The sequence below is a fragment of the Camelus bactrianus genome, chromosome 1 (genome assembly GCF_048773025.1).
Source record: "Camelus bactrianus isolate YW-2024 breed Bactrian camel chromosome 1, ASM4877302v1, whole genome shotgun sequence".
Taxonomy (NCBI): Eukaryota; Metazoa; Chordata; class Mammalia; order Artiodactyla; family Camelidae; genus Camelus; species Camelus bactrianus.
In genome coordinates this window covers 126,496,495-126,521,588 of record NC_133539.1, presented here as the reverse complement: position 1 = coordinate 126,521,588, position 25,094 = coordinate 126,496,495, and the positions used below count along the sequence as shown (strand labels likewise).

The 25,094-nt window shown below is 43.1% G+C and overlaps 1 protein-coding gene across 1 annotated transcript in view; it reads left to right on the top strand.

The window, feature by feature from the left end:
* Positions 1 to 25,094, top strand: part of LOC141578890 (uncharacterized) — a 190,692-nt gene that overhangs the window by 110,094 nt on the left and 55,504 nt on the right. Inside the window, exons 25-26 of the mRNA XM_074372620.1 lie at positions 22,393 to 23,415; positions 23,920 to 24,068. The gene's annotated coding sequence lies outside the window, so the exon portion shown is untranslated. The remainder of the gene's footprint in view (positions 1 to 22,392; positions 23,416 to 23,919; positions 24,069 to 25,094) is intronic.

The window sequence follows — 25,094 nt, the reverse complement described above, 5'->3', positions numbered from 1 at the left end:
ATTAACCCCTTGTCTTCATCAACATGTATCACAGAGCTTTTACTTGTCATATCTTGCCTTTCATTTTGTTCAGTAGGTTTATTTTTGTTGTGGCCCAAAATAATCTTAAGATAGTAAATGTCTTCTCTTTGGGTTTTATCCTTGATTTTATTCTTAGAAATACTTTCTTATAACGGTATATATCTCTTCTGTAGGTTTTTCTAATCTCTAGGATGGAGATGATAATAGTACTTGTTATAGAGAGGAGAAGTTGAATTAATATGAGCAAAGAGTTATATTTGCTGTTATTAGTACTTTCTAATATTTACATCACTATCTGTAATTTTTCTTGTGGTCATTATGAGTGGAATAGAATTTGTTTTTTCCAGGTGATTCTCTGATTGTCCCAAGACAATTATTGAATTCATACTTGGCTCTTTGATTTGAAATCCCACCTGTAAAAAATACTTATGTATACTAGAGTCTCTTTTTGAGCTCATGGTTTATTTCTGTCAATCTTACATTCTTATTCCAGTGCTATATCTAACATATTGTAAAAATTTATTTAATATCTGACAATGTGATTTTTTTTGATTCTTTTGTCCATCCCTAATTTTCTTGGCTAGTATTATGACTTTATTATTCCTGAAGGATTCTAAAATACTTTTTTCAAGTTAAAAAAAAAAACAGATAAGTGTTGTCATGGGATTTTTTAGTAAGTTTTGAATTATATTTATGAGAACGTACATCTTTACAAAACTACTTTCCTCCATAAAATATGTTGATGTCTCTACATTCACACCTCTTACTTTACCACTCAGTACAGTCCTGTACTTTCTCCATGTAAAACATGGGCATTGTTTTAGAGTTTATTCCAGATTATTGTTGATGTTTTTGTTAATTTTGTAAGTGAAAATTTTTTGCTATTATATATTTTAACTGTTCAAACTGACACCTAGGAAGGCAGATTCGGTTTGTAAATACTCACTTTGTAACTTGTCATTTAAAATTGTAAGTATTAAGTACTTGTTACAGAATCCTTTCTTTTGTGTTTTTAAAAATTTGTTTCCAAGATTCTCAAAATGGTCATAGCTAAGTAGTATAGGTGGGGAGACAGATGGAGAGAGGTAGTGTGGCTCATGTACAAACTGTGAGCAGTTTCATGGCTGCCTTTAGGCTGGAGAAGCCCCAGAAGAACCCAGGTTAGACATGGGGTGGCTTCGTATGCACTTGAAAGCCAGCTTTCCTGCCTGTATGGTGAAGCCTGGTGGGCGTGGCAGGTAGGTGATCAAGATCCGATGAAGGTCATTTTCTGCACAGAGCGCTGTGTCTGTGAGAACTGGAGACCTCTGCCATGGGAAATGCTTGGTGCCAGGAACAATGCAGGGGAGCTGGGGAGCCTGTGTGTTAAGGATTTTCCAGTCCTGGGAGTGGGAAGATGAGACTCTGCATTCAGATCTGAGTTTGAATTCATCCTCTCTTGTTTACTGGTCCTCTGACTTTTGTCAAGTTATCTACCCGCTTTGAACTCCTGTTTTCTTGTCTCTCAAAACAGGAGAATTACAACCTGCTGCTAGCATTTGTTCAGGGTAAATTATCTGTGTGTACAAGATGTCACGTATAGTCACAAGCTCAGTGAGAAATAGGCTGTCGCTTCTTCTGCAACTCAGTGCTCGACAAGACATCGGGAGAAAGACAGTTCCTAATTTGTATGTTATGCCAGTAGGAACAAAATTAATGTTTTGCCTTTCCCTAGCAGTATACTTACTCCTTTGCTTCATTACCTCTCCTCCTTTCCTTTCCCTTCCTCCACTAAAAGATCCTGAGACTCTCTCAGAACACTAGATTCAAATTACTTTAAAAGTTGGCTCATTCCCTAGAAATGACAGTGACATAAAATATCTGTTCACATCCCAGACTTGACTGTATTTGATTTACACACACACACACACACACACATCTGGCTACCTCTCAATTCCTGAGGGAGAAGGACCACTTTTTCTGAGTTTTCATTCACTGAGCGTGAGAGCAAAGTCTCTTAAGCAGACTTTCTCCTGGCTTCATGCATGGTTTTATATTGGATTTCTCTGTGGCCATAGAATTATTCTCCTACTAGAAGAGAGGAAGTGGAGACATAGAGATTCTGCTTAGATATTGGTGTCATCATATTTGAGTTGGAAAGGACTTAAGACAGCATAGAGTCGTAACTTTTTATGGGTGAGAATCCATGATGGTGTAACTTGGACAAGAACCTGGGTCTCCTGACATTGTGTCCACATGGATGAAGAGGCAAATGGGTGTGGGATGGCAGGTATCCTTCTTGCTTGAGTTCCAGGGTCTTGCTAGTTTTCATTGCTCAGCTGCCTTTAGTTTATGTCCATGTGGCCTCTCATGGGAATGTCACTCTATCCTGATAGATTGAGTTTCTTATCAGCAAAAAGCTCTGGACCCACTCACATTGCCCAGAGTTTTTCTGCTGACCTGCAGACACTTTATGTAAATGAGACCTAAGAAAACTGCTGGATATAAAACCCTTAATTTTATCATTTGCCCTCGAATTCCATAGGAAAGGGGTGCTGTCTCAGGCTGTCTAAGGCTTGATCTGAACAAAGATAGGGTGATAGTTTGTGCTGCTGGACCATTACAAGTGGAATGGGATTTCCACCTTAGTTTTTAGAATCAGGCAGATGAGTTCAAATCTTGCCTTTACCAGTTAATAGCTTCGTGACGTTGAGGAAGAAAGTTTACTTTTTTGTGTCCAATTTTCTTTATCTGTAAATAAGTTCAGTATTTATTTTAGGGTTTTTGTTTTAGAATTGAATGAGCTAATTGCCTCACTTATACCTAAAATACTGATTGCGTGGTTCTATGCTGGTGCCTTGGTAGTTGATTACTAAGGGAGTTGGCAATGAGAATGGGGGTGGGGGACCCCTGGATCATAGAGCTTATATTCCAGGATATGCTTGTAAAAGACTGGATGTGCAGTGGGTTTTTAGTAAATGTCTATTCTTTTCCTAATCCCCATTGATTGTATATATATATAATTATACTAATATGTGAACTTTTTGTGTTGCAATTTAAATCTCTTTGTAGTATTTAAAATATGTAGCTATAACAAAAATACGTGAAATAAAATGATTTGATTTTTTTTCCTTTCAATAATGAAAACAAAAGAAAATAGAAAAGAAAAAGTTTTGTAGGACTAGAAATAATTTTATTTCCATGGAATCAAGCCTTTATATTAAGTTTTTTGGTTTTGTTGTTAAATGGCATGTAAAATTAATAGGTTGTGACTTCAGTGTTGATAGCTAGGTGAGTTTCTTGTTATTGTTGTCTTTGATGAATTATTTTCACTAGATCATAAATGATGTGCATGCTACATATTGGAAATGCGGAAGAAGTGGAGACACACTAACTCCAATGTATTTTGTTACCGAGTCCAAACTCATTCTACTTGCCGCATGACAGGCCAATAAACTGGGAGATGAGGTGTTGGGGCAAGGAATAGTGACTTTATCTGAAAAGCTGGCAGACCCAGAAGATGTCAGACTGGTTTCCTGGAGAACGCTCTTCCCCAAGTCAGAATTCATGCTCCTTTTATACTGCAAAGGGGAGGGGGTGTGGTTGGTTGTTGCAAACTTCTTGCTGTACGAATTGTTTGTCCTTGGTGTCCTTTGTCCTTGCAGCTGTCCATGTGGGTGAAATCATGGTGCCCCTGTAAAACCTTCAACAAAAATAAGGTTATTCTTTATTTTGCAACTTGAAACTCTCTACATAAGTGCAGAAGAGCTAACATCCTTAAAGATCAGAGCCCAGAGAATAGGCTCTCCTGTATATTTTAGGCTAAAGTCAACTTTCTTTCAAAAAAGGTGTAGAGCTATGTAGTCTGAGCCTAGAAAACAGGGCAAAGGATTAAAGCCAAAGGAACAGATCCAACACGGAGTCAGATTTCTTCTTTCCTATTACAATTTCTTTTTCCATCTCATAAATAATTTTAGTAAGAAACATAAGCAATTTTGTATTTTTGCTTCTTAATAACTGATAAGTGGGCTGACTACATTTTTGTGAGCAGGGATGCTGTGCGGGCCTTGGGGTCTCAGCAAACTCTTGTTGAGGGTGGTTGACCCCGCAACATGTCTAATGCCCCCAGGAGTGTTGGTGAGGGTCCCCCCAGCCTGGGGCTCTATTCAGGAAACAGCGTATGGGCATTGACCTCTGGAGACCTCTTTTTCGGCTGCAGGAAATTTTTTCAGATACTGTGATTGAAAAATCACTCCAGCTGGGGATAATTTGGGAAAAAAGGAAGAGGAAAATTGTTTGGAGTAGAGTAGAAGAGAAATGCAGAAGTTCAGGGTGGCTGGGGGCTTGGCAGCTGGGCCTAGGGCGAGAGGGGAGCAGATGTGTGGAGGGGCCCGGCTCCAGAAACAGGTCCTGCACCTGTCCCCGCACCCAAGCCACACAGCTTTTAATTGGCCTGGGCCACTCTCCTGGCTGGATGTCACCCTGGGCAGAACCTTGAGAACTGAAGTTGACAGGTAGGCAGCACTCACCTAGGGGGTCACTGAGGACTTTGTTCAAGTCCACAGTGCCTTTTCTGGTCATGTGTCTTCACTTGCCCTTTATCTCAGGATCTGAGGAGCAGGAGCAAGGAACTCAGGGAGAGACATCTGACTGTGTTAAGAGAGGACAGACAGAGTGATACGGGAAGCGAGGACAATCGCAGCAAAGTAAAATGACTTCACAACTATTGCATCAGACCTGCAGGTGTGAGAGAGCCTGAGCCTGTCTCAGAGTGCAGGGGACAAGCAGAAAGGAATGGTAAAATTTCCACTGACAATTGAAATTTTGCAAAATAGCCTGCTACTTTTGGTTGTATCACTTGAATGAATGCAGGTGTGTTTCTGTGGGCATTTTTAGGTTCACTCAACCCCACCAGCCCCTCTTGCCCACATCAGGGGTGGGTTTTCTCAAGCACAGTGCCCTTCCTGCTTTGGGGGGCCACGCTGCGTGTCCTCGCCTGGGGCCGGGCTGCTGCAGGGCACTGAGTGCCCGAGTCGCGGCCTGCGAAACACGACAGGAACACCTCTGCTCTTGACTGAGGGCCTCCTTTTCCCCCTGCAGTGTTAGAATGCCGGTGACTCAGTTAGAAGCGTGCATCCAAGCGGTTCTTCCTTGTCATCACCATCTGGAAGTGGAACCTGAATCTTCTGAATTTCTCCAGAATGTGGTTTACAATCACCTTCGACAAGTGGTTGTGTGTCCTCTTACAAGTGGAGGTTTTACTGCCGTTTTCCTGGAACTTACTCACCACTAGTCCATCTGATTTTTCTGTGCTAGGATTCAGTATGGCCTGCTAAAATATCTGGAGTCAGATCTTGAAACCCTGATGAAGAGGATTATTTTATTTTTTATATGATAGTCTTTTACTTTCAAAATTCAGAATTTTCTGTTCTTTCACTTTTTAGGGTGGATTTGGAGAAACAACTTTGCTCTTACTGTCCTTGCGACCTGTTGCTTTATTCCTCTAACCCGTCTTCTGTCACTTTTTAGGCGGTTCTATTCGTGACCCTGTCCAGGTTGTTCATATTATAAAACAAAAAGTCTGTGAAAGTACAGTTCCTTTTATTCTGAAAGCATTCCACAGAAACCACTGAAATCTGGGTGTGGTTTTAAGAAGACAGAAGTATTAGAACATGTACTTGCAGGTTGCTAGTGCAAAATCCCCAAATCAAAAGTCTAGTTAAATATCTAACATCTTTCTAATCTACCTTGGATTTGTATGGATAAGTGAAGCAGTTTGCTAAGAACTCAAGACCAGGGTTAGAATACAGGCTTGTGTAGCTCAGCAGGTCCTCCAGAGGTGATGCTCTGCCAGAGGGTGGGGCTGAGGGGAGAGGGCGGGTCCTCCCCTCCCTGAGCTGATAGTTTCATGGCAAAGACCTTCACCAGGTGAAGAACTTGGAGTTTCTTCTAAGAACAGTGGGTTTGAAAAGAGTCTTAAAAGCATGGGAGTGACAGAATCCCATTTGTGTCAAGTAGGGAAAAGTGGCTGGGGGGCCACTGGGAGACTCATGATTCCATGTGGGAAGTATTTGTGGCTTCCACCTGAGAAGTGGGACGGTCAGTGGGAAAAAGCGAACAGATTGAACTCATGTTAGATGGTAAAATGAAAGGATGAATGATGTCTGTGTGGGTAGGATGGAGTAAGGCCAGGGTTTTTGGGTGGATTAATACGGTAAATGATGGTCCTGCTGTGCTCTGAGGAGGGGAAGCTGCAGAGGGAGTTCTGCGGGAAAACTGATGAGTTCAGCTGTGGGTAAAATGAAAGGCTGTTAGATGTGTGGTCTGGGAGTTCAGGTGAGAGCCAGTAGTGGGTAGGGGGCAGGGGAGAGAGACCTTCAAATCATTTTACCTTGTGAATATACAAAAAAGTGTGAGTAATACACTTATGCCTCTATATTCTGGATTTAAAACCCATTAACATTTTGCTATATTGACTGCAGAGGTTCTTAATTCTTTTAATACAAATAAAATAAATAGAAGCAAAATAGTGGAGTTAATGAAAATCTTAGAGTTGACGTGTGTCCTTGTATGTATTTTGATACCTCATCTGTTTATAACCATAATCTATTAAAAGTTAAGTAGTTTAGCATAAGTGTTAAACAGAGGGACGTGACACACTGTTGGGGGTTGAAGCTGATCTTCTCGGGCAAATTATGTCACCTCTCTGTGCCTTAGATCCATCTTCTGTGACTTCCCCCGGGCCCCTCATCACAGCTGATTTCCTAGATTAGAAGTTGGGAGGGAGGCTGCTGTAGGGAGAGAGAAGTGGCAACTGCCACGGACCCTGACGAGAGAGACAAAAACAGATTAAAGCCGATAAACTGAGTACAAACAAATACCCTCCAAAGAGAAAGAATCCCAAAGTCTTTTGAGCCACTTAGCGTAAGGGAAACAAAACCACGTGGACCCAAACTTCTTGAGTATGTGAGTATTGTGGGTGGAAATGTGTCATCCGAATAGCTTTGAGAAAAGGTGATTTAGTTTCCCTTGATGTTTCCGGTAAGGATGGACAGCAGAAGGGAAACCCCCCCGCTTCAAAGTGAAAGCTGCTATTTTGTGTGAAACTGACCAAAGGTTGGAAAGCAGTCATCATCAGTGCTGGCAAGTGAACAGCCTTCTGGATTGGGTGGGGCACCTACTGTGACTTCCTGGTGACCTGCTGGGTAGGGGCTGGGAGATGGGCAGTAGTTCTGCCTGGTGACCCGGGCATAAACCTGGGCTCTGAAGCTGCTGGTCTGACTAGCAGAACTGGGCACAAGCATTCTTAAAGGGGCAGCTCGGGATGTGGCCTGGGACACCTGCCATGCTGAGGGCGAGAGGAAGGCTCCCTTGAGGGGGTGTCCTGCAGAGAGTGGAAAAATCCACCTGCAGGGACGGAAGAGCCTCTGAGCAGGGTGCCGGATACACAGGCATGACTGGCCTGAGCACGGAGGGTTCGGTGAGCCGGAAGTCATACAGTGGCCGGAGCAGCCTTTTTCCTGAGAAACTGGAGGGAAAAGATGTTGAAAAGGCAGCCTGCGGACAGACCCTGTGGTGGGTTATCAGTGACCGGAAAGGACTGGTCAGGCAGGCACGAGAGAACCCTGTGAGCATCCCAGATGGGGCGTCACGCTGAAGGGAGGAGCAGAGTTATACACTTTGCCACTTATTAGCTGTGTGACTTTGAGCAAGATCACCCCACCTCTCTATATATATCTTCATCTGTAAAGTGACAGAGTGACAAGCTCGTGTCATCAGAAGGCTTAGTTTAGCTCTGATCCTCTGTGTCCAGTACTGTCAGTGCTGCCCTGCAAGGTTCTGCAGCGGCTGCTCTTACCCTGAGATGGGAGGGCGTAGAGGGACATTGTAGCACACGAAGGCAGGAGGGGGGTGCTTTAAAAACAGACATGTAGCCGCCTGCAGCTGCAGACCTGCAGGCAGTTTGATTGATGGTTCTGGAGAGGACTTTGGAGGCCTTAGCATTGTCTTAAGACTTGCTTTCCCTTGGGGACCCGGATTGCCTTTGCAGATTAATGTTGAAGATTTGAGCTTCTGGAAAAGCTGCTTTCAGAGATGGGTATATATGTAACATATCGTCTAAAATAAAATGCTTTTATGTAATGTGTGGGACTTTGCAGCTGTTGGGAACAGCTCTTTTGGCCTGGTCACGGAGGACACTAAGGGTCAGCAGAGCATGTGGGAGGGCAAGAAGCTCGCAGTGCTGCTGCGGGGTGTTCTCCCCAGTAGGGTGCTCTGCTGAGTTGACTCTTCTCTGAGTTTGGTTTCCGGATGAGCAGACAGCAAATTATTGTGTTCTGGTGGGTTTGTATAATGACAGGAAGAAAGAGGGACCCGTAATTTTCTGGACTAGGACAAGCATTTTGTTCTTAATCCAGTGTGTTTCATTGCAGATTTGATGAGTTGTGTCTGTTCTGGATCTGATTTGGGCTAATCTGTATATTTGGAAAGGAACCGAGATGGAATTATTGCAGACACCTTGTTCTTTAATGAGTCCTGTGCAAACATAAACACGGATGAACCATACGTTTGAACTTAGTGGTGTAGGGAAGGGTTTCTGCACGTTACAGGTGAAGGCAAGGCAGAATTCCTCTTCTTTGTGGGCAGGGAATTGGGTCCACCTGTTTTTTCTGTAACGGCTTCTGAGAGCAGTTTATGGTAATTAACCAGCATTGACAAATGGTGGCACACATTGCATTTAAGAGCTGGCCGGCTGCAAACTTGTGTATTGGACAGGTGGTTTTCACAGAGAAGTGATGAGGTAGATGGGAGAGAGAAGGAGCACAGGCATGGGCACTCCAGCTTCAGGTTTAAATCGGCATTTCCACACCATAGGAATTTGGAATAGAATGTAACCTCACTTAGCCTGTTGGTGAATCAGTAAAATGGGCATGATAAAATTCACTTCTTCCTGGGTTTGTTGTAAGTTGTGTCGACTGAAATAAATGTTCAGCATAAAAGTTAAGAGTTAAGTTTTATTCGGTGAGAGGACTCCAGCGGGGATGACAGCCTCTCAGATTTCTCTGAGGGACTGTTCCAAAGACGTAGGGGAGGAGCTAAAAAATATAGGAGCTTTACAACAAAGACCAGGTAGTTGGAACAATTAAAGATTGCTTGTTATCTAAAGAAAACCAGATATCTCAATTTAAAGAATTTAGTGCTTTTATATTTATGGGAGGAAGCAAACATTAGGGCTCACTGAATTCATTCATTTGACAAGCACCTAGCTATCTAGGGCCAGTATCCTGTCCTTTCTTATACTGAGTCCCCTCAGAATGCACCATTGTGAGTGGCTGCAGAGGCTGGGCTGCAGGCCTGTCCTCGCTGGGGGGTGGCGGCAGCCGCTGTTGACTTGGTTTCAGCATTCTTTGTTTACTGACATGGTTGCAGTATTTTCATACACATTGTAGTATTTTCGTTCACGGACTGATTATGGATAATCTGCAACCTTGGAAAGCAACCGAGATGGAATTACTGCAGTTACCTTCTAGTTTAATATGCCGTGTGCAAACATAAACACGGATGAAGCATATAAAAAAGATTTGGTGGTGTAGGGAAGGTGTTCTGCACACTACAGGAGAAGGCAAGACAGAACTCCTCTTCTTTGTGGGCAGGGATGTGGGTCCACCTGTCTTTTTTGTAGCGGTTTCGGAGAGCAGTTTATGGTAATTAACCAACATTGACAAACAGTGGCACACATTGCATTTAAGAGCTGGCCTGTGCAAACTTGTGTTTTGGACAGGTGGCTTTCATAGGCAAGTGGTCAGGTGGATTGGAGAGAGACGTAGCCTAGGCTTGGGCTCAGATTCAGGCTTAAATAGCCATTTCCTCACCAAAGGGCCTTGGACTAGAGTGTAACTTCCCTTAACCTGTTGGTGAATCTGTGAAATGTGCATGATAATATTCATTTCTTCCTGAGTTTGTTGCAAGTTGTAAACAATATTATAACACACATGAAGCACTTAACACACTGGCACTTAGCAGTGTTCACTGCGTCCGTCCGCCCCACTTAGCGTGTGTCAGAGCCGTAAAGGCAGCATGTGTCTGTTGAGGACGCACTGGTGGCCCCTTGAATATGTTGTGAATTTGGTGATTTCCTTTAATCCTTGTAACTGTATGTGCCATGGGCAGTTATTTTCTTGGACAGATGAGGAATCACAGGGTAAATAAGACTGTGTAATTTGCCCAAACTCAGACCATAATTTTGGGTGCAGGGTCCTCGGTTCAGCATGGGCCCCTGGGCCTTCTGGCCTCTCCGTTCAGCAGGTGTGGGCTCGCCTGTCTCCCAGCCCAGAATATCCAGCAGGCAGCAAGACATACCTGGCCCTGTGCTTTTTGAGCAAAACCCAGGAGGGGAGGCAGGTACTAAAGGGATAAACATAAAAACAGACGACAGCAAACTGATCAGCTTTGAGAAGGAAAGGAACACACCTCGCTGTGCAGAGATGGGAGCTTTCCCGTCTGGGCTGCTCTGGGGGCGTTCATCTCAGCTAAACAAGCTCTGCTGCTGCACCAAGTCAGGAAGACAGGGCGCGTGTGGCCAGGTAGACTGAGCCTCGCTGATCGTACTCATTCACCTTTAAGCGACAGCTGTCACGGGCACATAACCTTGTAGACAGATGTTGGCCACAATCATCACGCGCATTGCTTGGTAGTTGTATTGGCCCCACCTTTGAGATGAGGTCATTGAAACTGGGGAGTTTGCTGCATGCCCTTCTATACCTCGGAAATTACCCCCACTGGTCTTTTAACCTAGACTGGTGTGGCTGTCATGTCCCAGCCCTGTGAATGGCATCACGTAGCTTCTCCCAAGTGACCCAAATGACTGACATTGATTTTCTTAATTTGTAGGAAATGGTATGTGACAATAAGAGAAAATGGTAGTAAGAAATTGTTTGGAAAACTAGAACAAAATCCAATTCTTCCCCAGCTGGGGAAGGGTACCCAGTGTCACTCACTCCACTCACTGCCTGGCATCTTCTCCCTGCCGACTCCCTGTTCAGAAGCCACTCTGAGCCTTTGAAGAACATTTTGCCTCGTGACACTGTTGACTAGGACCTGCGACAACTCTGTCCCTGGTTAACCCTCTCTTCAATGCTTTAAATTTTATGCAGGCTCCTCAGTTCAAATGTAAGAATAGACTCTTTAAACTTCTTGATGCAGCTCCTTAGTGAAGATATTGCAAAGGAAAACTAGCTAAAACCTGGGAGGTATGAACATAGTGACTGTAACCTCAGCACTTTGTGAAGTTCAGAATCAGAGGGATGGGAGACTCAGGAAAGGCTTAAGGTAGCAAGGGTAAAGTGAAAGGACGCAGGCTGTGAGACTGAAACATCTCGGTCCCAGCCAGCAAGGCACCGGCGTTCAGGATGGTCTGTGTGAAGAGCAGGGTTCTCACAAAGAAAGAAGAGGTGGGATGGGAAGGAGAACAGTTAGGTTTTTACTGGGGAAGGAAAAAGTGGGCTGAACATTTCCTGGTTGAACAAGAGGACTGTGACATGATGTTCTTGTATTTTGGAGAGAAGGGTTTTGTGGGGACAGGCCTAGGAAGAACGCTCTGTGGCTGGGGAGTCAGCACAACAGAGAACCACAGAGAACCAGGGCGACGCCAGGGCTGCTTCTGTCCCTTAGCTGGGGCCTAAGAACTCCCTTCACAGCCCAGTCCTGTTGATACAAGAAAACAGATGTGGGGCATGAGAAGGGCTGTGTCCCACGCATTAGTTGAGCCCCTGGGATTTGTCCCTCCAGATGTTGTTCTTTGGCTTCGTGTAGGAAATGATTCAAGAGCAAACAACTGTTGAGTAAAGGTAGATTTACTCAGAGAGATACGTTGAAAGCCAAGAGAATCGCCACGAGGTGTGGGGGTTGGGTGCTCAGGTTAAAAGTAGGTACACACTCCACAGAGTGTGGGCTTTCTCCGAAGAGGAAGAGAGAGGGTTGACCGCGAGGCGGCGCTGTGTTGCTTGTTTTCTTGGGCTTGGTGGTTTCATATGCTAATAAGTAGAACGACCAGTCTAAGGGCAAGGGGCTGGGATTCCCGGGGAGTTGGCCATTTCCCACCCTGTGACCTTTTGTGGCTATCCTTGGGACTGCCATTTTGCCTGGGGGCGTGTTATTAACCATGTTACTATTACAATGGGTGTATAATGAAGCTCAAGCTCTGCTAGAAGTTAAATCTCTTCATCCTGAGCCTCAAGGCCTATTGGAGGTTGAATCCTTCACCATTTTGATGTTAATTGCTATGGCCTTCCTTGAATGGCTGTGTTCTGCCCCCTTCCATCCTGTCTCACTGTGATGACACAGAGAGAGCAAAGGCCAGGCCCTGCCTGTGCTCCTGCATTTAACAGGGGGAGGGGTGGGGTGGGCTGAGGATGACTGAGTGGTGAGAAGGTTGTTTCAGATTTTTGCACGTGGGATATGGGGACCTTCCAGCAGCCACCGCGGATTTATCTCTCGGGCATTATCGCTTGTGTCACTCATCTTTTTCTATTTTTCTTAAAATATTTAATCTAAATTTAATATCAGGTGTTTTTTATGAAAGAAATTTATCGTTTTCTTTTCTTTGGGTCTCTTTTGGGGGGTTAGGTAATTAGGTATATTTATCTGTTAGTCGATGCCCTGGGGCTTTAACCCGGGACCCCGTGCATGCTAAGAACACGCTCTACCACTTAGCTCTCCCGCCCGCCCCATCATCTTTTTCTTTTTGCTTTAATGTTACAGAAACCACAGGCCAGCGAAGAAAAAAGCACCACTCGGAGGGTTGGAGTACTCAGATTTATTTTGCCAGCGGGCTCAGAGGGGCTTCTGCTCCGAAGCTCTCAGCACCTCCAAGATATGCACATGAGGTTTTATAGGTTTAATTACAAGTATGGGGCTATTAGCTAATAAGGCTCAAACAACAAAAAGCAAGTAATCAGTACACTGGAGCTTATCAATTTGGAACAGATCACGTTACTGACACATGTTGAGACTGGATTTACGAGTTAGCTTGTTAGCCCAGTAAACTAACACTAAACTTCAGATTTACGAGTTAGCCCGGCAGAACTTAGATCACTAAAGCGACACTTATCACACTTAGATTTATGACTTAGCTCGTTAGCCCAGCTGAGTTTTTCCTTCACATCAGCTGCCAAGAATCTTACAGCTGAATTTCTAGTAGGCCTTTAACACTTACCCTGGCTTAATGGCATCCATTTTTATGACTTTACCTCCCCCTGGTTTCATTTAATTATTGAATCTCCATTTTCTCTTCACTCTCACTTTGTCTATTTGTTGTTATGGTTTTTAAGCTGTGTTTAAAAAAATTGTTTAATTTCTCTTTTAGCAGGAGGCTGAAAGTAAATAAATATGTAAACAAACATCACACTTTAATGCTTTTATACATTCTAAGCTGTTTAGTATTTACTTAAAAACCAAATTGCCTACTAAAGAGATAACATTTTTAAATTATTTTTTAATTTTTTATAAAGGTATAGCTGATTTACAATATGATATAAGTTTCTGGTGTACAATAGATGCAAAATTTTTAATGTTATGCTCCATTTATAGTTATTGTAAAACATTGGCTATATTCCCTGTGTTGTAAGTTACATCCCTGTAGCGTGTTTATGTTACATGGAGCAGTTTGTATAAGAAAGTTGGTTATCGCAGAGTCTGGGGCATGGCTGTGTCTGACCCAGGGTCACCGTCACCCTGCCTGTCAGAGCCCAGGCTCTCACACCTCTCTGCAGGGGAGCGAGTGGAGGCAGCCTTCATCAGCGCTGGCACCACCCTCTGAGTGGCAGTGAAAGCAGTGACTGTCTGTGGACGTGCAAAGTGTTGTTCCAGGAGCTTTACTTGCACTTCTGCATTTAATAATTAAAGCCCTCCTTTAAAGAATCCTTTTATGTTTTTAATGAATAATACATTTTATTTTGATATTGATAGATTTCAAACCTCGGGAAAATTTACAGGAGTAGTACAGTAAACGCTTAGATACAGTTCATCTAAAAGGGCACTATTTGTCCTTTTGTGTCTGGCTTATTTTAGCATAAAGTTTCAAGGTTCATCCATATTGTAGCCTGAATCAGTACTTTATTCTTTTGGTTTGATAATATCCTTTTTCTTTTTTTTCCTTATTGGTCTATTTAAAAATATTTTCATTGAAGTCTAGTCAGTTTATAATGTTGTGTCAGTTTCTTGGGTACAGCAGAACAATTCAGTTATATAGGAACATACCTGTATTCATTTTCATATTCTTTTTAAACATAAGTTACTATAAGATATTAAATATATTTTCATGTGCTATACAGTATAAACTTGCTGTTTATTCTATACATAGTCAGTATCTGCAAATCTTGAAATCCCAAATTATTCCTTCCCACACCCTCTCCCCTCTGGTAACCATAGTTTGGTTTCTATGTCTCTGTGTCTGTTTCTGTTCTGTATATAACTTCATCTTTTTGTTTCTTTCTTTTTTGTTTTTTGGTTTTTGGTTTTTTTTGATTCCACATGTGAGCTATCTCATATGATATGTTTCTTTCTCTTTCTGGCTTACTTCACATAGAATGACATTCTCCAGGTCCATTCATGTTGCTGAAAATGGCATTATTTTATTATATTTTTATGGCTGAATAGTAGTCTATTTTACAATTATAGTAAAACCTCTTTATCCATTCATCTGTCAGTGGATATTTAGGTTGTTTCCATGTCTTGCTATTGTAAATAGTGCTGCTGTGAACATTGGGGTGTAGGTGTCTTTTTAAATTAGGGTTCCTTCTGGATATGTGCATAGGAGTGGGATTGCTGGGTCATATGGGAGGTCAATTTTTTGTCTTTTGAAGAACCTCTATACTGTTTTCCACAATGGCTCCACCAAACTGCATTCCCACCACAGTGTAGGAGGGTTCCCAATTCTCCACAGCCTCTCCAGCATTTATTGTTTGTGAACTTCTGAATGGTGGCTATTCTGACTGGTGAGAGGTGAGACTTGATTGCAGTTTTGATTTGCATTTCTCTGATAATGATATTGAGCACTTTTTCATGTGCCTATTGGCCAATTGTATGTCTTCATTGGAGAAATGTTTCTTTAGGTCTTCTGCCCATTTTTGGATTGAATTGTTTGTTTTTCTTTCTTATTACATGTAAATCTTTTTATATATTCTGTGAATTAAGCCCTTGTCAATCTCATTTATTGCAAATATATTCTCCCATTCCATAGGTTTTCTTTTTGTTTTGCTTAATGTTTCCTTTGCTGTGAAAAAGCTTGTAAGTTTAATTACATCCCACTTGTATATTTTTGCTTGTATTTCTATTGCTTGAGTAGACTGCTCTAGGAGAACATTGCTGAGATGTATGTCAGATGTTTTGCCTATGTTTTCTTCTAAGGGTTTTATACTTTCTTGTCGACATGTTTAAGTCTTTAAGCCATTTTGAATTTATTTTTGTGTATGCAGTGAGGGAGTAGTCTAACTTCATTGATTTACATGCAGCTGTCCAGTTTTCCCTACACCATTTGCTGAAGAGGCTGTCTTTACTCCATTGTATGTTCTAACATCCTTTGTCAAAGATTCAATGACCAAAAGTTTGTGGGCCTCTTCTTGGTAATTTTGTTTATCCGTTCATTTATGGATGGATATTGTTTGTAACTTTGGCTACTCTGAATGATACTGCCATGAATATTGATGTGCAAGATTTTATGAGAATATGTTTTCATTCTGTTGGCTGTACAGTTGGTCCGCCATATCTGTAGTTTCCACTTCATGGATCCAGATGGCTGTAAAGGGACTCGAACATCCTTGGATTATGTTATCCAGGGTGGGGGGTTCCTGATCCAACCCCCCGAGGATACTGAGGGATAAATCTATATGTAGGAGTGGAATTGCTGAACAATATAACGCTAACCTCTTGAGGAAACACCATAATTCTCCAAAGAAGCTACACCATTGTCCCTTTCCACTGGCTGCATATGAGGTTTCTCTGCCTCCTGAACGACACTTATTATTGTCCATGTTTTGATTATAACCATCCTAGTGGGTGTAAAAAGCGATCTCATTTTCATTTTGATTTGGCTAGTGATGATGAGCATCTTTTCATATGCTTATTGGCCATTTGTATATCTATTTAAATCCTTGGCAAATTTAAAAATTGGGTCTATTTTCTTGTATTGTTCAGTTGTAAGCATTTGTTATATATCCTGGATACAACTCTCTTATTAGATACATGCTTTGCAAATTTTTTCTCCTATTCTGCAGATTGTCCTTTCACTTTAGACTTTTAAATATTAAAAAAAAAATTCTTTATAGGGGAGGTAATTAGATGTATTGATTTATTTTATTTTTTTTGCTAAGCACGCACTCTATCACTTGAGATACCCCCTCCAATGTCATTTCACTTTCTTGATGATGTCCTTTGTAAGAAAATGTTTTAATTTAGATTAAGTCCAGTTTATCTGCTTTTTTCTTCTATCACTTGTGCACTTGGTATTGTATCTAGGAAACCAAAGCCTATCCTAGGTCCACAAAGATTTATACTGTGTCTTCAAATAGTTTATACATTTAGTTTTTATGTTTCTGTCTGTGATCCATTTTGAATTAAATTTATTTGTTATATAAAATATGGGGGTCCAGATTCCAGATTCATTCTTTTCCCTGCAGATACCTTCTTTTCCCTGCAGATACCCAGGTGTCACTTCACCATTTGTAGAATAGACTCTACTTTCAATGAAGTGTTGTTGGCACCCTTGTGGAAAACTGAATGTAAATGTAAGTTTTTTCCCCCTGGGTTTTTATAGTGTCTCATAGATTTATTAATCCAAACTTATGACAGTACAATACTGACTTGAGTACTATAGCTTTTTAGTACCCTTTAAAGTGAGTCCTCCATCTTTGCTCTACTTTTTCAAGATTGTTTTGGCTGTCCTGGGCCCCTTGCACTTCCATATGAATTTTGGGATCAATTTTTTCAATTTTTGCAAAGAAGTCAGCTGGAATTTTGATAGGGATTCCACAGAATTTGTAGATCACTTTGAGGAGTCTTAACATTTTTAACAATATTGTCTACCATTCCATGAACATGAGATGTCTTCCATATATGTAGATATTGTAAATTTTATTTTGGTGATACTTGAAAATGTTCAATGTACAAATCTTGTAAATTTTTGTTAAATGTATCTCTCATTTAATTTTTAATGCTGTTGTAAATGGAAAGGCTGAGCTTCTTAAGGGTGGGACTATATATCAATTTGTTTATTTCTAGGATTCCCACACAGCAAATACTCTAGGTTTATATTTGCTACATAAATCTATCCACAACTCTTCTGACCCCCATGTTATAAGAAACCAAGACTCACGTTAATCTACCTGAACACCTATCTGGAAGTGAGAAATGAGACCCTTGGTTGAGGCTTTGTGCAGTTGATACTGAGAGCTTATTCAGGATGGCTTCATCTTAATTTCTTTTAAACAAACCTTTTGGTGTATTTAGTCAGATACATTAAGAACATGGCCTTTTGATGTGCAGAGGAGCTAAGACTATATTTTTCAAATAATTTCGATTGAGAGTGTTGTTCTTTAAATCTAATTTGCATCAGTCTTTGAAGATTTATGTTTCAGGAGCTTTGACTAAAGAACACCTGTCTTTATTCAATAACGACAACTAAATGCTCAAGCAACATGTAAGAGTTTGAGCAAACTGCCCCCTCCCCGTAGTGCTGGTTGGCTGCAGCTGTAACTGAAGTCAGCACTTACCTCTCCTAGTACACTTGTGCTGATCTGCTCAAAGGGGTTCGTCCAACAGTTTGTCAGTCTGTTGGAGAAAGCCATAAAACATTGATTTAAGGTTGCTGGAATGCAATATATTCTTATTAATATTAAGTAAGCACATATAGACTGCTTACTGTAGATTGGGAATTGTCCGTCAGCCTCACATGAATATTATTTCTCTTAAAACCTAACATATTTCCTTGTTATTCACACTTTACAGATAAGGAGACTGAGAATTATGTCTTCTCTCTTTTGGGGGGAGCTCATTATCAATGACGGGAAGTTGTAAGGAAAAAGATATTGATTCATCCTGAGAAAATATTTTTCTGAGAGTCAGCAATGAAGAGGGTGACCACTGAAGAGGGTGTTCATTGTTCGATTGAGACGAGCCCCGGGTTGTACGGAGTCAGCATCCCTGTCCTGGACACGGCACGTGTAGGGCTGTGTGGTGGATGAGGCGGTGAGGCCACGCAGGGGACGCGGATGCCGGGCCGTTGGGCTGTGCTCAGGCCAGTGGGGCTTTCTCCTAAGGGCAGTGGACTGTCATTGACAGATTTTTAGTAGGGGAGAGGGGTGCTCTCGTAGATCACTTTTGTCTTGTAGAATGCTTAGAAACATTTAGAAGTCTCGGCAGGAGGTGATGTGATGAGTCAGAGTAGGGTGGCTGCGAGGTGTAGCAGTGTTCACTTTTCAAGTGGTTTTCAGTCCCAGGTTTGTGGCTCAGTAGCCGTGGCACTTTGGATGACGCACTCAAGGAAGTGAAACAATTTATCTAATCAACTAAAGCAGTGATGTACCGACTTCCCAAGACTGCTGTGGAGATCCAGTGAGATTACGTGTGTGCAGTGTGCAGCGTGGTCCCCAGCACAGAGTCAGTGCTGAGTGAGTGCCATTGAGTACCTGGTAGGACAGGTGTGGTTGGTGGTACTCCATGACTGAGGAAATCTGGGCCCTGAAGAAGGGGTCCAGTCACATCTGTGAGTGATGGGCCTGAGCTGGGATAGGGAGGGAGACCTTATCCCCCGACCAGGGGCCCTGGGCAGGACTGCTATTGGAGGAGAACCATGAAGTCCGCTCTTTGCAGGTGGAGTTTGAGGTGCCCTTGAGACATCTAAGTGCAATGTCACGAGCTCAAAGAGGAGGTCTGGGCCCGGCCTTGCATTTTCCTATAATCTCAATCCCTGAGGATGCTGAGGTTTGATCACTGAACGTGAAGACATACTTTACATGACAAGTGAATAGTAGTATCATCTCTGTCATCAAAGCTCACGTCTCTTTATTCATCACTCACTTTGTTAATTGGGTACTTACAGAGCTCACTTTACCGCCCTCACTTGGGTTCAGGCTCCACAGTAAAGAGCTGGTGAGCCTCCCTCTTTTCCAGAATAAGACACATTTAGCTGGTAGCATTCTGTACCTCGCCAGACTTAGAATTTTAGTTTGTTGTATTAATTCTATTTTCTGTTGGCCATCTCCTGACAGGAGAGACGTTTTACCTCATGATCATATTTCAATTAGCTGTTATTGAGAATTGCTGATCTGATCCATAGTGTATGTATTATATTAACTTTGTACAGTATTTATCATTTTTCTGTCTTTGTCCTTTAATTTTGTATGCCCCTTCAATGTTATATCCTATTTGGGGCGTTATTTTTTTTAATTAAAAAATGTCTGTTAGCAGTTAAGAAAACAAAAACAAAGAAAAATGCACATGATATCTAAATTTAGAAAATATTTAGTGTGTTTTCTGTCTCGGCAATGGAGTGTTCTAGAATCTCGTGAAAACCTTCATTACACAAGTTCCTTGAAATTCTGATTAAGAAATAAAACCTTCCTTCCTCATCTTTCAAGCTGCACAGCTAATTGTCAAGAAAGTGAGGGGAAATCCTCAGAAGCCAAGACAAACCAGAAAGCAGGGATTCTGGGAGATAAGCGAGCCTTAGAAGCCCTGGGGTGCCTGTTGGCTCCTGAACTGAGTTTTAGTTGCCCTGACAGGAGGGCAGGAGGTGAGCCCGATTCCTCTCACACTGGGAGTTGGATGGCTGATCATATGTAAGGGCAAGCCCATCCCGAGAAGCCTGGTTTACTAAAGGTTGAACTAGGAAAAAAAATCCTCAAGGCAAGAAAGTAAGGAATGTCAATATTTTTGGAAGAGGGGAAAAATAACAAATCCAAAGTAAGGATATAGTTTAAAGCTGTTCTGGCATGAGAGTGACCACAAACTCCTGGCAGAAAAGCACAGCTATTCCTGGAATGAGAAGTTGTGTTTTGAATGGATCAGTGAACAGCCATTCCGAAAAAGGCCTCCAGAGTATTGCGGATCAAGATACTGGACCGCAAACCCCTCTCTTCCAAGGGTCATTTAAAGAACCAGAATTGTTTTAAAGGATAGAAGCCACAATCATATTTCTATTTATTGACATTACTATATGCTAGGAATTCAGAGGTAACTATGTGAAGGAAACTTAGCATAGAAGCTGTGGATGTGCCTGCACGCGGGACATTTCACAGAAGTGACCGGACTTATCTGCAAACAGAAATTCCTGCCAAGGGACTCTGCCCATTCCCAGGGGAAACATTGCTTGCAGACAAGAATGTTTATTAGTTCCTCAAAAGGAACAGGCCTGGGAACAGGAGAGTCTCAGTGTAATTAAGATAAGGAAGACTTAGATGTAGTGCACATGCTTCAACGTAAAAAATGTTTACTCTCTGTGCTTGGCAAGAGTTACTCCTTTGTGTAGATGGTATAAAAAATAAAGGAACCCGAATCTCGGGAGACATTTTGCACCACAGCAGCTCTGTGATTCATTTCGTCGGCAACAACTATGGAGTTGTCTCCTCTTTTATGGACCTTACTTTCTCTTTGGGGAGACAAACTGACATAGTCGGGGAGCTTGGTAGAGGGAGGTGTTAGTCTGTTGCAATTAGCCAGGAGAGGAGATTAAGAAAGCAGTGAAGGGTGGGTGAACTTTTTAGCTGAGGACAGACAGCCTTGTTCAGTTGACTTTTAATTGCAGGCTCAATGAGTAGTCACTGGAGGGAATAGATCTTACGGAGGATGGACTTAGCTCAGGCCTCTTTAGAATGGACACGTGAAACTGGAGAAAGACAGTCAAATCTGTGCAGACATTGAAGTTCACTTGAACGTGCTGTATCCCTGAGCCAAAGATCGGACAACTAGAAAGCACTTCTTGAGGACAGAGGAGTGGTTTTTAAGGTTCTCCAAGAATGAATCCCAGGGAACCGGGATGGCCAGTTGTCAAACTGTGACTTTGCAATTTGGACGGTATATCCACCAAGGTTATTGGCATTTTATGGGTTTCCATTTCTCGTTAATATATGTCAGGTGATGAGGATGTAGACACACGTGTTTGACAACTTTTCGAGGTGACTTTGGGTTCCTGCCTAGAAGCGCGGTCCCAGCTGTGGCTGCGTCAAACATCTTGCTGCCCATCCCGCTCCCCGGCTCCGTGATCACTGCAGAGTCGTCCCTTGTTAACCTGTCCATCTCCTCTGTGACATCATAACCCATGAAAATACCGGAGCGTATTAACTTGGCTTTCTTAAAGTCAAAGGAACAGATCTACTATGGAGTCAGATTTGTTCTTTCCTATTTCAGTAGTGCCATGGAGAAGGAAGTTTGGGCAGCTTTTTGTAGGGTCCTGGAGGATTTCTCTCTCAGCGTCTGGGTGCCTGTATTGAAAACTCTTCATAGCTGTCTGGCGTGTTGTAAAACCACTCCAACTGTTTTGCCCTGAAGAAGTGTTCGGTTTATAACTCATCTCTACTCCTTGGAAAACAACTCAATAAAAACTCAGTTGGTTTTCCACCAGCCATGGGCAGGGGTGAGGGATAGCATGTTGCTATTTTATAAAATAATAAAAATAAGAAGAATAAGAATAATAATAAGAATAAGAATAAGAATAATAAATAAAATCAATAATATTATTAATAAAATCAATAATAATGTTATTAATAATAATAAAATTAATAATAATAAAAGAAGCTTTAAAACAGCACTGGGCACATAGGACAGAGTCAATAAATGCTTCCTGGCTGAAATCAAATTGATGGCTCAGTGATTCCATGGCTGCTATATTTGCTGAGCTTGTTACTCTTTTGCTCCATTACACTTTTTTTAAACTGAAAAAGAAATACATGCATATGGTTAAAAAGAATTCAAACAGCACAAAAATACACAAGTGAAAGAAGTTTTCCCTCATCCCCTGTTCTTCCAGCCGTCCCTGGTGATGCCACTGTTTACTATCCTTTGTGTGCTTTTCCAGATATGCTATGCACATTCCCACCTATGTATGTAAATTCCTTTAAAGTTTTAGTTATTTTTAACTTAAAGGGATTTAAATCCTCAAGTGGCTTCTGCCCCGGTAATAGAAAAAACAAAACTGACTCCATATTAGATCTGTTCCTTTGACTTTAACCCTTTGCTCTGTCTCCTAGGCTTCATCTTGCTTGTAAAACAATGCTGCCTAGAGCCTGAAATATACAGAAGAGCCTAATCTGAAGGCTCTGACCTTTAAGGATATTTAACACTTTTTCATTCATAAAAAGATAACAAATTACAGAATAGAAAATAACGTTTGTTTTGTTGGAGGTTTACAGAGATTTGACCCAGGCAGATAGCTGCAAGAACAAAGGATTCTAACAACAAGGAATTCCTACACCAGGAAGATTGCAACAACCAAGCACGTAGGAAAGAGCCTGAATTCTGACTTGGGGAGATGGTTTTCCAGGACATTATTTTGCCATCTAGCTCTACAGAAACTTGCTTTTCCATGCCCCATCAGCGGGTCTCCCTACTTATTGGCCTGTTCTTCACTGAGGAGAATGAATTTGGACTCGGTAAGTCTCCTATCTACCTAGCAAGCTGGGCACTGGAACTGAGGACAGCTCTCCCACACCCAGGAAACTACTGTGAGCCCTTGATGGTTCCACTTGGGTTAGGTGTGTTTTACCCAGGAGGGATGGGACTATGCACCAACATTCAAGCAGCCTGCTCTGACTGGGGCTCTGATCTTGTACCTCCCGCTCCCCGCAAGGCCAACACCTGGGACAGTGGAGCTAAGGCAGAGATCGTGCCTGCCTTTTTCCCAGCCTGTAAAAGGGGAATATGTACACATCCCAAGGTAGTTCTGAGAGACAACACCTGCTGGTGCTTGTTTCCCAGAGCAACAGGAAACCCAGCTCCACGTGGGGACAACGGGTGTGAACCCCGTAGGGGTTCAGCAGAGGCATCGCCTGGAGGGCTGGACCAGGGAGGTAAAACTTGAGCTGCGGTCCTTGAAGGGTTACAGAATGATACAGAGTCAGGTCTGCCGCCTCCTTCGGGGTGCCCCAGAAGTAAAGATTTTTCTCTACATCTCCGCTACACCCCTCCCCTCTCCAGATCCCTACCTACTCTCTGCTCCTCCTGTCCATCTGTCTCCCTCCACTTTTCCCCTCCTCTCCTCCTCCTCCCATCTTCTCCCTCCCTCGATGCCCCAGCCTCTATCACAGAACCAAGAGAGGATCTCTGGCCCTCCTGCGCATGCGCAGTCGGTGCCAGCTGGACCGGGGGTTGGAAGCCCCAGCTCCGAGCTGGGAATCGGCCCCAAAGTCTTCTCAGCTCTGTCGACCGGTAGGCCTTTAGCTCCTGCCCGGGGCCGGGGCTTCTGGCTGTGGAAATGCAAGGTGGGGGGTTCCCGGGAAAGGGGTCAGGCGTCTGCGGGAGGGCGGTCCTCGCGTCAAAGCCCACGAGGGCGCGAGTCAGCCTGTGTTCAGCTGAATTTCTCGGGCCAGACCCCTCTGCCCGCACCACCTACCCCGGCGCCCCGGCCACAGCTGTCCAGGGCCAGGTGTGCACCTGCCGCCTCTCGCCCCAGCCGGGCTCCCCTCAGTCCGCGGCTGGTGACCCCTTCCCCTCTCCCGCCCACGAGTCCTCTCCTCCCGGGCTTCCTCTCCTTGGCCGTAGGCTCGTCCCTGCCCCTGGGAGGGCTGTGTCCCGGGTGGGCGGGTTCTGCGGACCCGATCGGGGGCGGGCGGCTGGGGCTGGGTCTGGCCTCAGAGCGGGGCTGCAGCCCGCGTCCCCACCCCCGCTTTCCCTGCCCTGCGACCCCGGGGCTGCCCTCCTCTCCCTTTCCAGCTCCCTGAGGACCAGCTCAGCGGCATGCGCGCTGCTTCCCTGGCTTAGAGCCTCAAGCTGTAAAGCCCAGTTTCTCCAGATGGAGTCTGGAAAAGTGAGCGCCAGTGCTGAGGGAGTTTCCGTCTCCCCCCTCAGTGTTTCTGCCCCAGGTAAGTACCTTGAACACTTTCAGGTGTTATGATGGAGGTGCTTGTTGATGTCAGGTGTTTTTATAGTGCCAGGGATTACAGTGTTGAAAGCAGGGCTTGGTTCAGTTAAAAATGAGCTGAAGGCATGAGGCTGTGACATGCTCCTTCCTTCCCTCTCCCAGGGTGAAACGTGTGACCGTCGGTTTTAAAAACATAGTTACAGTCCCTAACTAGCCCAGCCCAGCTAGTGTGTGTTAACAGGAACAGCACCACCAGAGGCGTTGGAGACCCAGGGACATTGCAGTCCTAAAAAGCTCCTGGCACAGTTTAGTTTGTTTTGGTTTTTTGTTTTTCTTAAATTGTGGGGTAGACTAGTTGTATAGAGGGAAAAATAATTGTCAAGGAATATTTTTTCATATAACAGCTTTATTGTGATATTGTTCACACACCATGAATTCCACCCATTTAAATGGTACAATTCAGCAGCTTTTAGCATATTCACAGTGGTGCAACCATTATTATTCCAGAACGTTTTCATCACTTCAGAAAGAACAGTGGAAATGAATGACCTATCCACCCCTCCCCAGTGGTGGTTCTAAAGAAGTTTCTTGGCTGTTCCTGACCATAAATTAACTTGTTATATTCCATGAAAAGTCTGGTAGGAATTCTAATCAGAATTGCATTGAATCTGTCTATCGAAACAGGAAGAATAATTGTCTTTATGGCATAAACTTCTTCTACCCTTGAATATATCTGGGACCCTATCTTTTCATCTCTCCAGATCCTAGCCCATGGGATGTCCTCACTAATTGTTGGGCTTGTGAATGATGAGATTCTATACATCATTAGTTGTCACTGTAGCTTTTCACAGAAGAGAAAAGTAACCTCAGTGAAGCCAAGTGACTGTCTGATGGTCAGAAAGAGTGACAGTCAGTGCTGGAGTGATCCAGTGGACTTGGTGCTTGTAACCAGAATTCTCCACCACCTACAGCTAAGGGGATAAGAGTGTTCTTTTATTTTATCTTAATGGCGTTGATTTTATTTGTA